General features: G+C 44.3%; 1 pseudogene; it reads left to right on the forward strand.

Annotated features, from left to right (window-relative positions):
• The first annotated feature begins 3965 nt into the window (after positions 1-3965).
• LOC124557410 lies at positions 3966-4083 on the forward strand (annotated as a pseudogene).
• Positions 4084-11795: the final 7712 nt, after the last annotated feature.

The following is an 11795-nucleotide window of genomic DNA, read 5'->3' on the forward strand; positions in this document are numbered from 1 at the left end:
GAACCGTTCCTTTGGACCCATTAGTTCTCGAACGACCCATCTCTACTGGGTTCCGGTCATGAAGTACGGAACGGACAAAGACTATTGGTTGTACTTCTGCAGCGTGAGGATACCTGTTCGGTGGGGCAGGCACGCTTGGAGCAGATATTCTGCCCTTTCGACTAGTGCACAAGATAGCTTTTGAGCAGCCTACACTGATAGACAGTAAGATTGTATACCGCTACGCGTATTGCGTTTTAATTTCATTTCAAATGAGCTCTTGTTTATCGAGTTGTAATTTCGTGTAACAGTGCGAGTGTTTGTTAGAGTCAGGACTTCTTTTCGAGGACATCTGATCCGAAATCTATTTCGGTGATAGGCATCCTGTTTCGCAAGTGACTTTCAAGCAATTTATCTTACTTTAAACAATACGCACTGAGCTGAAAAAAGTCAGGGATAGCGACAAGAACTTACACATATGGCTGTAGTATCGCGTACACAAAGTTACTCAAGTGATTCATCTGAAAAAGTTTCCAGCGTGAACATAGTCGCACGACGGGAGTCAACAGTTTTGAACGCGGAATGTTAACTGGAGTTAGACGCATGGGAATACAATATGCCGAGTTCCACAGTGTCAAGAATGTGCCGAGAATACCAAATTTCAGACATTACCTCTCACCACGGACAACGCAGTGCCCGACGCCTGCCACTTAAAGACCGAGAAGAACGGCGTTTGCATAGAGTTCTCTGTGCTAACAGACAAGCAACACTGCGTGGAATAACCACAGAAATCAATGTGCCACGTACGACGAGCGTATCCATTAGGACAGTGCGGCGAAATTTGGCGTAATAGGCTATGGTAGCAGACAACCGACGCGAATGTCTATGCTAACAGAATGACATCGCCTGCAGTTGCTCTCCTGGGCTCGTGACCATATCGGTTGGGCCCTGGAGACCGGAAAACCGTGACCTGGTCAGGTCAGTCCCGATTTCAGTTAGTAAGAGTTAATGGTACGATTCGAGTGTGGCGCAGGCCGCATGAAGCCATGGACCCAAGTAGGTCAAATGGTTCAGATGGCTTTGAGCACTAGGGGACTTAGCATCTGAGGTCGTCAGGCCCCCAGAACTTAGAACTAAATAACCTAAGGACATCACACACATCCATGCCCGAGGCAGGATTCGAACGTGCGACCGTAGCGGTCGCGCAGTTCTAGACTGAGGCGCCTAGAACCGCTCGGCCACAGCGGCCGGCCAGGTAGGTCAGTAAGGCACAGTACTAGCTGCTGATTGCTCCATAATGGTGTGGGCTGTGTTTATTTGAAATGGACTGGGTCCTCTGGTCCAATGAAACCGAACATTAACTGGAAATGGTTATGTTTGGCTACTTGGAGGCCATTCGCAGCCAAGCAAAGATGGAATTATTATGGATGACAATGCACCATGTCACCGGGCCACAGTTGTTCGCGATTGGTTTGAGGAACATTCTGGAGAATTCGAGCGAATGATTTGGTCACCCAGATGGCCCGAAATGAATCTCATCAGACATTTATGGGACAAAATCTGGAGGTCAGTTTGTACACAGTATACTGCACCGGCAATACTTTCGCAACTATGAGCAGCTATAGAGGCAGCATGGCTCAGTGTCAGCAAGTCGTTGGGACTTCCAACGACTTGTTGAGTCCATGCCACAGCTAGTTGTTTCACTACGCCTGCCAAAAGGAGGCCCGACATGATTTTAGGAGGTATCTATGACTTTTGTCACCTCTGTGTATTCATGTCTTGTCAGACATTATTTTCTTGATGTGGTTCTTAAGATTTTGTTCAGAATACTTTTGAAGTTAATTGTAATATGTGAACACAAGCAACCAGGGCTGAGTTGTATTCCTGGTTTTCTTTTTCATTTGTAGCTTCACACAATTTTAAGTTACCAACACATCTTACATAATTTACTTTTCTTTTTCTTTCCGAATCATAAATTTCTCATGTGTTGCAGCATACATATTGGAATTTTCATAAAGCCGCTCAACGGGCTCATACGACTAGTAGAAACTGATATGTTCAGGGACACATTGCATATCTTTTGTAGGTAATTTTTTTTCAGGTCGTAAAACAAAAAAAAGTCTAAGTCCTGTGCGGGTGTGATCTTCCTCGGCATAGAAGTACGACTTGTAGTTCGTAATTCTGATAGAAAGAGAGAGATTTGTAGATCATTAAACAGTATTGGAATCGGTTTCGGTATTTTCAGTCACGTCTTGCAGTAATTAAACTAGGGACTTGCAGTAAGGCCCCACTATCAAGTCACTTTCCTCCCTTTTTTGCGCTTTCACGTAAGCTTGCTCTCCTTATCGGTTTCTAATCAGATTTCGTTGATGATAATGTTCAGTTTGCGGGGCGCTCAACTGCGTGGTCATCAGCGCCCTGTACAAAGTCTCAGTTTTTACACAGTCCAAACGAATCACGAATGATGATGATAATGAGGCAATGGTGATAACAACACAAACATCCAGTCCCCGGGCAGAGAAAATCCCCAACCCGGCCGGGCATCGAACCCGCGACCCCGTGATCTAGAAGCAGCAACGCTAGCCAGTAGACCATGATCTGCGGATTAATCAGATTCCGTTATCATTCAGATCAGTTCTTAAATGTTGAGGATATATTTCGGAGTATAAATAATTATTCTGAACTTTTAAGTACAGGCTAGTGTTCGTTCACAAGACGGAAGACAGCTTACGGTATAAGTATAGGACGCCCTCGGGCCATCGCTAGGACTTTGTGTACCTGACTGTACAAAGCATTTGCATCCGATGATGACAGAAAGCTGAAACGGTTAATACTGCGAATTATATAATAAACTGCGATCAAAGCGAACAGTTATTAATACAGTATTAAATACGATCATTGACTCGTGAGGTATCCCCAGGATTAACGATCATCCTTTTTGTTCACTTGTTACTAAATCTCAGATTATGAATTTACATTTCGTTAATAGAATAATGGTTTTACTCTCAATTTTTTCTAAATCAGTCGCAACAGTGGGTTCAAATGGTTCAAATGCCTCTGAGCACTATGGGACTCAACTGCTGAGGTCATTAGTCCCCTAGAACTTAGAACTAGTTAAACCTAACTAACCTAAGGACATCACAAACATCCATTCCCGAGGCAGGATTCGAACCTGCGACCGTAGCGGTCTTGCGGTTCCAGACTGCAGCGCCTTTAACCGCACGGCCACTTCGGCCGGCGCAACAGTGGGACAATGATCTCTTTTAGAATGAAAATAACTGTCAAGTAACGCAGAAAATATTTTTCAGCCACTTTACTTACAGCATTCTCCCAGCGTCTTTGAAAATGGATTGAGTTTGTGTATAAGTTCGTAGCGTTTTTCCACAGATACACATAACAGAGACTTTATTCATCAATAATATATTCTCCTTCACCATTTACAACAGTCTGCCAACGCAGGGTAACTATTCCATTCCGCGACTGTAGAAATCACGCCGTTTTGAGGCGAAGAACTCGCCGAGGCATATTCGGAGCGCATTTTCATCTGGAAAGGAAGTTCCTTTAAGGTTTTTCGATAGAGGGAGGAAAAGGTGAAAATCTGAGGGTGCAAGATCAGGTGAATAAGGCAGGTGCGGAATGACTTCCCAACCCAACTCCTGTTTAGTGTTCTTTCTCAGTCTTTTTTGCGGGCGGGTGTTATCGTGGGGTAGCACCACTTCACGCAGTCATCCCAGCCGTTGTCCTTCGACTGCGTCTGCAAGACATCTTAGTTGTTGACAATAAATTTCAGTAGTGATGGTTACACCTCGGGGGAGTAGTTCCTAATACACCACACCTTCGCTGTTCCACCAGATGCGTAACATTATTTTTTGTGGACGCGCGCAGGTCTTTGTACGGGTAGTTGATGCTTCGTTTGGGCTCATCCATACCTTTCTTTTCCGTATATTAGCATAAAGACACCATTTCTCATCACCAGTAACAATACAGCAAACGGCCTTGCCGCAGTGGTAACACCGGTTCCTGTCAGATCACCGAAGTTAAGCGCTGTCGGGCTGGGCTAGCACTTGGATGGGTGACCATCCGGTCTGCCGAGCGCTGTTGACAAGCGGGGTGCACTCAGCCCTTGTGAGGCAAACTGAGGAGCTACTTGATTGAGAAGTAGCGGCTCCGGTCTCGGAACCTGACATACGGCCGGGAGAGCGGTGTGCTGACTACATGCCCCTACATATCCCCTTCCAGTGACGCCTATAGGCTGAGGGTGACATGGCGGCCGTCGATACCGTTAGACCTTCATGGCCTGTTCGGGAGGAGTTTAGTTAGTTTAATTTTAGTAACGGTACAGGATAGTAATGGTCGGTGTGGTCCATGAACCAACTGCTGACGATCAAGCTGAGATGCACGTATGGGCACCTGCTGATTTTTGTGATTTTTGCTTACAGTATGAGGTACCCGAACACTCGGCTTTTTAACCATCCCCACGGCATGAAAATGTCACTTGGTAGTAGAATGATCACGGTTCATCACGTTTGCCAGTTCTCACGTACACTGACATGGATCATTGTGGATTAAAGCGTTTAACCGGTCTTCGAAAAACCCCAAAGACTTCCTGAAAGTGGAGAGCGGTGAATGTCAAAACGCTCCCCCTTAAAACTAGGAAACCATTTGCTGACCGCGGTGGCCGAGCGGTTCTAGGCGCCACAATCCGGAACCGCGCAACTGCTACGGTCGCAGGTTCGAATCCTGCCTCGAGATGGATGTGTGTGATGCCCTTAGGCTAGTAAGGTTTAAGTAGTTCTAAGTTCTAGGGGACTGATGACCTCAGATGTTGAGTCCCATAGTGCTCAGAACCATTTGAACCATTTTTTTTTTTACGAAACCATTTGCTTGCCGTGCTCTGTCCAATTTCATTATCCCCATACACGGCACAAATGTTTCTCGCTGCCTGGTTGTCACTGCTGTATTGAATCCAAAGAGAAGAATATGTCGCAAATGTTCCTATATCTCCATTTGTTACTCCATTTTCTAGCGTCCACTGCTCCACTCACCATCTCCAAAAGACAAAATGGTAATACGTAAACTCAAATAACAACTTTGAACTACAAATAAAAAATGACAATCGGTAAGTAAACCCACAGCAACAGGAATATAACATGCAAAACAAAAGCGTCACGAACGTATGCAACAACCCAACAGATATTGCATACATGTGTTATATGTGGCCGTTATCAAAAATACGATTTATTATCTCAAATAATTAAATTTTTTTGTATTTGCCGATTACACTGACATCATCACCAAATAAAAGCAGGTCGGACTTGAATAGAACCACATTTAGTAACAGAGCCGCAGTAATGCTCGATGCTTTTAGGCATCAGAGAATACACGTTACAATTCCTAAAACGTTTTCTAGTAGATTTCTTGGAAACAAAAACATTTTCGTCATAAGATGCAATTAAATTTTTGTATAAAATAATAACAGTTATTTCATTAGTTGATTATAACGCTATCGGTGTAGCGTATTTATTTGCTAAGAATGAGAAACGATGCGGGTCTGCGCGGAAAGAACTTACATGAATTCCTATTCGTGTAATGGAATAAAAGGAAGTAGGAAGACTGCATCGCGTTCTGCCCTTATATCGTAAAACATATAGATTATATAATATAGAACATGAATGTAGCTGTAATGTCATTGATAAACGTATGAGAACCACAGGTAATGATAATTATTTTATAAAAGTACATACCGTCTTACGTTTTTTTGGAAATCTATTACACTCGTATACAGACTCTGTTTTTAGTTCATAAAATTGTTCTTTATCTGAATTACTAATGTGATGGGTTTAGGAAAACATTCGTCGAATGGATGGATAGCCCGTAGTGTGCAAGTGTTTGCCACTAGCTGTTACATTCCCCTGCGCCCATTCGGTCGGTTCCCAATCGCGAGTGAGACGACCGGCCGCTACGTACTTCCAGTGGCAGAACACGCTATCAAGTCTGGAATTGGGCGGCCGTTGTGGTGGAGCACAGTGAACGGATACGTCCTGAAACAATCAGCAACTGCCACTCCCAGTTTACGACCACAAGTTCAGCGAGGGGCGCGCGGCGTTCGTCGACATCACGGTCAAAGGGAAACGTTCACATGTTGCTGCCACAGGTCGATACGTCTGCTCTCCAGGGGAGCTAGCACTGAATAACCGAAGGGAAAAACTTGCGAATCTCACAGACAGGACACACCTTAACAACAGTTTAATAAAGTAGTGGCCGAGGAATGTAACTATTTCACTAGAAATCGGGGAAAGCCTCTGTTTATGAAATCGCCTGAATGGTGGACGCTGTATAGAAACAAAATGCAGAAACACGAAATCTTACCAGAAGTCCTAGCCCCATTCAGTTATTACGAGATGAAAACGCACTAAAAAAAATGGTTCAAATGGCTCTGAGCACTATGAGACTTAACTTCTGAGGTCACCAGTCCCCTAGAACTTAGAACTACTTAAACCTAACTAACCTAAGGACATCACACACATCCATGCCCGAGGCAGGATTCGAACCTGCGACCGTAGCAGTCAAAACGCACTAATCTTCGATAATATCGTACAATATAAAGATTCTCTAAACTTGACAACTAAAATCGAAGTATTGCTCAATACTGTCTTCCTGAATTCAAAGAAAATATATACGGGTGGATCGATGGCCGCCGACGGCGACAAATTAGAATGCCCAATACATAACCAAGCAGAAAATTATCAAATCCTATGTTTCCTACCGATAGAGTTAGCAATCAATTTTGAGGAAGCTTTCGCACTTAGAGCAGCAGTAAAATACGGTAGTCTTGCACACGAAGCAGTATGGTTGTATTAACCGATCCTCCAAGTGTGACTGAAGAGCCTCAAAAAATCAAAATGGAACCCAAGTGTGTCGACTATAATTATAAACATTATTAAAGAAGTCGCTACAAATAAGGAAGCCGGAATAGTAACAAATGGTTCAAATGGCACTAAGCACTATGGGACTTAACATCTGAGGTCATCAGTCCCTTACACTTAGGACTGCTTAAACCTAACTAACCTAAGGACATCACATACATCCATGCCCGAGGCAGGATTCGAACCTGCGACCGTAGTAGCCGCGTGGTTTCGGACTGAAGCGCCTAGAACCGCTCGACCACAGCGGCCGGCGGAATAGCAATAATTTTTTTGTGGATTCCAGGGCCCACTGGCATCTTTCATAATGACGATAGACAGCTGAGCGAAGGGGGCAATGAACTTAGTCCAAATCCTAAACCATAGACTTCTTTACCAAGAAATGCTGGGTTTAATCAATGAAAAAGAGAGAAACAAGTGTTACACACAAAGGCACAGGGCCAAGATCTGAAAAGGAATGCCTTACGGCCGGCTGCGAAGTAAAATAGTTATTTCCTTGAGTTACCTGTTGGAATAGAAACAGACCATTCATAGCAACGATTGAGCACATACTCATAAATCACGGTAAGTTTCTACTCCGGCTGTTTCGAAAAGGATGCAAGGCATCTCCTTTATGCGATTTATGCAATGAAGAAGGAGACGTGAACCGTCTATTATTTTCGTGTATCGGATACAAGACACAACAAAAATCTTTTATCCGAGTGTTATTACCGCAGAGGTTCCGATTCCAACACAGGCTACAGTGTTGCTGTCAACAAAAGAGTGAATTAGTATTAAATGTGATGTTCAATGAACGTGATGTGTGGATATTTTGTACGATATCGTGGGGCCTGCAAAATACCACTCAATTTCGGGTGTCATTTCTTCGCTTGTGGAGAATCTCCGATCACCGAGGAAAATTTTAAGCTTTGGAAGAGATGGAAGTCTGGTGGAGCTATATCACGCGAATGTGGCAACAGTTCGTATTTTATGTCATGGGACACACACTTCTGTGTGGGCGAGCGTTTTCTACATGGAAGATAACTTTCTTCCTTGCCAAACCATGCCATTTTCGTGTATCTTTTGTTGCTGTTCGTGTAGTGTTGGCAGAAGAGCCAACACCGTGTTACTAGAGGAGACCGAAACGCACGCGTTTCAGCTCACGCAGGCTGGCGTAAGGAGAGAAGAACTATACTGACGTGAGGTCTGGAACATGACAAGGAATTAGAATTCAGAAAGCGGACGTAATTAGTTTGATACTTAACTTTAATCCATTAATGATGAACGTCGCTCTTGACGGTACGTGATTCACAATATTATCAGTTCAGAGTACATTCTTGAAGAATATGGCGCCTTGCTAGGTCGTAGCAAATGACGTAGCTGAAGGCTATGCTAAACTGTCGTCTCAGCAAATGAGAGCGTATGTAGACAGTGAATCATCGCTAGGAAAGTCGGCTGTACAACTGGGGCGAGTGCTAGGGAGTCTCTCTAGACTAGACCTGCCGTGTAACGGCGCGCGGTCAGCAATCACTGATAGTGGCGACACGCGGGTCCGACGTATACTAACGGACCGCGGTCGATTTAAAGGCTACCACCTAGCAAGTGTGGTGTCTGGCGGTGACACCACAGTTGGTTCAGGAGGTTAGCGTATTATTGTCCCGTAAATGTTTGACTATTGGAAAGATGTTGCGAGACCAATTTTTCTTTAATAAAAATAATTGACAGTAAGTGGTAGTACATCTGTAGTAGCAAACATTTTCTCAGTCATCTCAGCAAGTGATCCAGCAGCGAAATCCACGAATGTCCAGTCTTGTGCTGTACAGGGAGCTACAGGAGGAACAGTAAATACAGGGTGGTTATAACAAAACTTTCGCTACTTCTTGAGGGCTCCATGAAAAACGAGTGATCGTAAGACAATGAAACTTTGTGGAAACATTTGCAAGGATATGCGGAAGAGAAATAACGAATCGACCATTGCAAGAAAGGCATTTTTATTTACACATGGGAGAGAAACATTTGTTCATTGCGTACCATGTTTACGTTCCAGGTTACAGACGTTGCTCAGTGTGACGATCATCTGCATCCCCGATAGTCTGGAATCGCACAACAGATATCATTTCACAATTGTTCGCAGCACTTTTCGAACGGTGGTCCATGGAATGTTCTCCGCTGTCGTCACAGAGCTTGTGCACTTGCTTGAAGGTCACACATAGCGTCCTGGCCCTCGGTCTCTCCCGGGAGCAATTTCCAAATCGCCATTTAATTCTAACTTCCGAAACATGTCCTTCATCTCTGTTGCGGAAAGACAACCTCTCTCAATTCCCTTAATGCGTCGGTACTCGAGACGAGCAGCAGCACCATTGCCGTAGTTTTGATAAAACAGCTTTACGACTAAAGCCCTCCTCACCTTGTCCAGACCCCTGTTGACTGTCAGCAAGTGAAATGCACACTGGTGCTTGTGTTTCAGCCCAGTTTTGCCGCAACAGTACCGGTGCCTAACGGTAATTCAAGACACGAACACTGCTAACAAAATGAATCCCACAGCGCACAGTCTGAACATCATTCCTATAAAGTTGGATACCCATACGATAAATAGTTTTCCGTCGACTCTGGCTCAAGGCCGGCCGCGGTGGTCTAGCGGTTCTGGCGCTGCAGTCTGGAACCGCGGGACTGCTACGGTCGCAGGTTCGAATCCTGCCTCGGGCATGGGTGTGTGTGATGTCCTTAGGTTAGTTAGGTTTAAGTAGTTCTAAGTTCTAGGGGACTTATGATCTACGATGTTGAGTCCCATAGTGCTCAGAGCCATTTGAACCACCTGGCTCAAGTAGCGAAAGTTTCATTGTAACGACCACGTGTTTTAAGAGAAGGTAGTATAGACTAATTCTAATAAAACATTCAATACGACATGTGTACGCCGCTCGTGGTCTCGCGGTAGCGTTCTCGCTTCCCGAACACGGTGTCTCGGGTTCGATTCCCACCAGGATCAGGAATTTTCACCTGTCACGAAATCACTGGGTGTTGTGTCGTCTTTATCGTCATCTTTCATCCCCATTACGGTCGGAGGAATGCAACGGAAAACCACCTCCATTAAGGACCTCGCCTACTCCAACGGTGCGGGTCTCCCGCATCGTTCCTGAACGCTCTGTGAATAAGTATGAGACTTCATTTCCATACAATAGGTATCCGATTTTTATTCGTTGCAGATACATAGCTTTTAGCGTATAATCAAAACTGATATTCTCTGAATGTGTTAAGAAAATGCATATGATTGAGTCCAAAGCTGATTTTCGAAAATTCGAACTCCGACTTCAACGCAATTCCGAAATTCTACTGACAGCCCGCATCTCGTGGTCGTGCGGTAGCGTTCTCGCTTCCCACGCCCGGGTTCCCGGGTTCGATTCCCGGCGGGGTCAGGGATTTTCTCTGCCTCGTGATGGCTGGGTGTTGTGTGCTGTCCTTAGGTTAGTTAGGTTTAAGTAGTTCTAAGTTCTAGGGGACTGATGACCATAGATGTTAAGTCCCATAGTGCTCAGAGCCATTTTTTTCTACTGACAGCACAACGTGTAGCTCTCGGGATGTCTTCTTGGCGTTCTTTTATGAGGGCAGGACCATTCATTATCCTAACAATCAATTCGTCTCTAGTGTTCTGTTTTTCTTTGTAGACATTCAAGCATACCTGCAGGCTAAAAGCTATAGGGATAAGGATCGGAGACCTTAGTGGTCAATAAACATCACCATTCCTGCCGATACATCTTTCGGAGAGTGTTAGGCTTCGATGATGGTCACCTGACGACTAGAATGTGCAGAGGCATCGTCATGTTGGAAGAACATATCCATCCTTGCAGCCAAGGAAAGCTCTTCCAATAATACTGGAACCTCGTTTTCAAGAAAGTCTAGGTAATGTGGTTACACAACAGGCCGAAACAAGTAGTTGTCTGTCATACCATATCACATAGTAGTTACGTAAACTCAAGCACAACTTCACAATATGTACTTAAAAACAAAAATGACTATCCTTAATAAACGCGGAGCAACTGTAGGAATGGGAAGTTATCTCTATAGTCGACTGTATCACTGTACATATAACATAAATGGAAATTTGTATGGAAGAATTTCTTCGAATTAGCCTATACTACCACATACTAAAATATTTATTATTCCTGCTGTAACAACCTGTAAACAACCTGTGGTGAACATAATGTGTTAAGTCCTAACAGTTATCAGTGGTAACGAGCATTTTTAAATTGGTTTCAGACACAGCCCTTTTCACCAGATACAGTTACGACACACAACAAAACAATTAGGGCATTTGTCTATAAAGTATAAAGCACAGCTATGCGAGAGGCTACAGAGTGTGTTAGTCTGACTGTACTATTTCAATAAAAGACACACTTTTTAATTATAAAATGCTATTATATACACTGCCTGAAAAAAAAGGACGCGAAGCACCCAGAAGATATGGTCGGATGTCAATGTAACATTGTGCGCGTACACAACATTGGCGGGCGTGTAAATGATTGTAGTTGCAATTCTGTCACAAATAGAACGACAGAGTGCAGCAGTGTTGTTATATCTGTTACGTTGCCGGGCCTGATACGGTGTACAAGGGGCGTGAACAGCACCAGATGTCGAGTGATCACTGTGAAGCACATAGATATGCCACGTACTCGTATGAGATAGAGTTATCAGCACCTGACAGACGTTGAAAGGGGCCTCATTGTCGGTCTCCATTTTCCAGCTGGTCGAATCGTGAATTATTCAGATTTGTGGGGCATTCGGATGTGACAGTGGCTCGATATTGGACAGCATGGGAACATGAGGGCAGGCCTACCCGTCAAGTTTCCAGTCGACCACGTCTAACCACCGCAAGGGAGAATCACATTGTTATACACCAAACACATCGTAACCCCTTCA

This window comes from Schistocerca americana, chromosome X (assembly GCF_021461395.2).
Source record: "Schistocerca americana isolate TAMUIC-IGC-003095 chromosome X, iqSchAmer2.1, whole genome shotgun sequence".
NCBI classification, from domain to species: domain Eukaryota; kingdom Metazoa; phylum Arthropoda; class Insecta; order Orthoptera; family Acrididae; genus Schistocerca; species Schistocerca americana.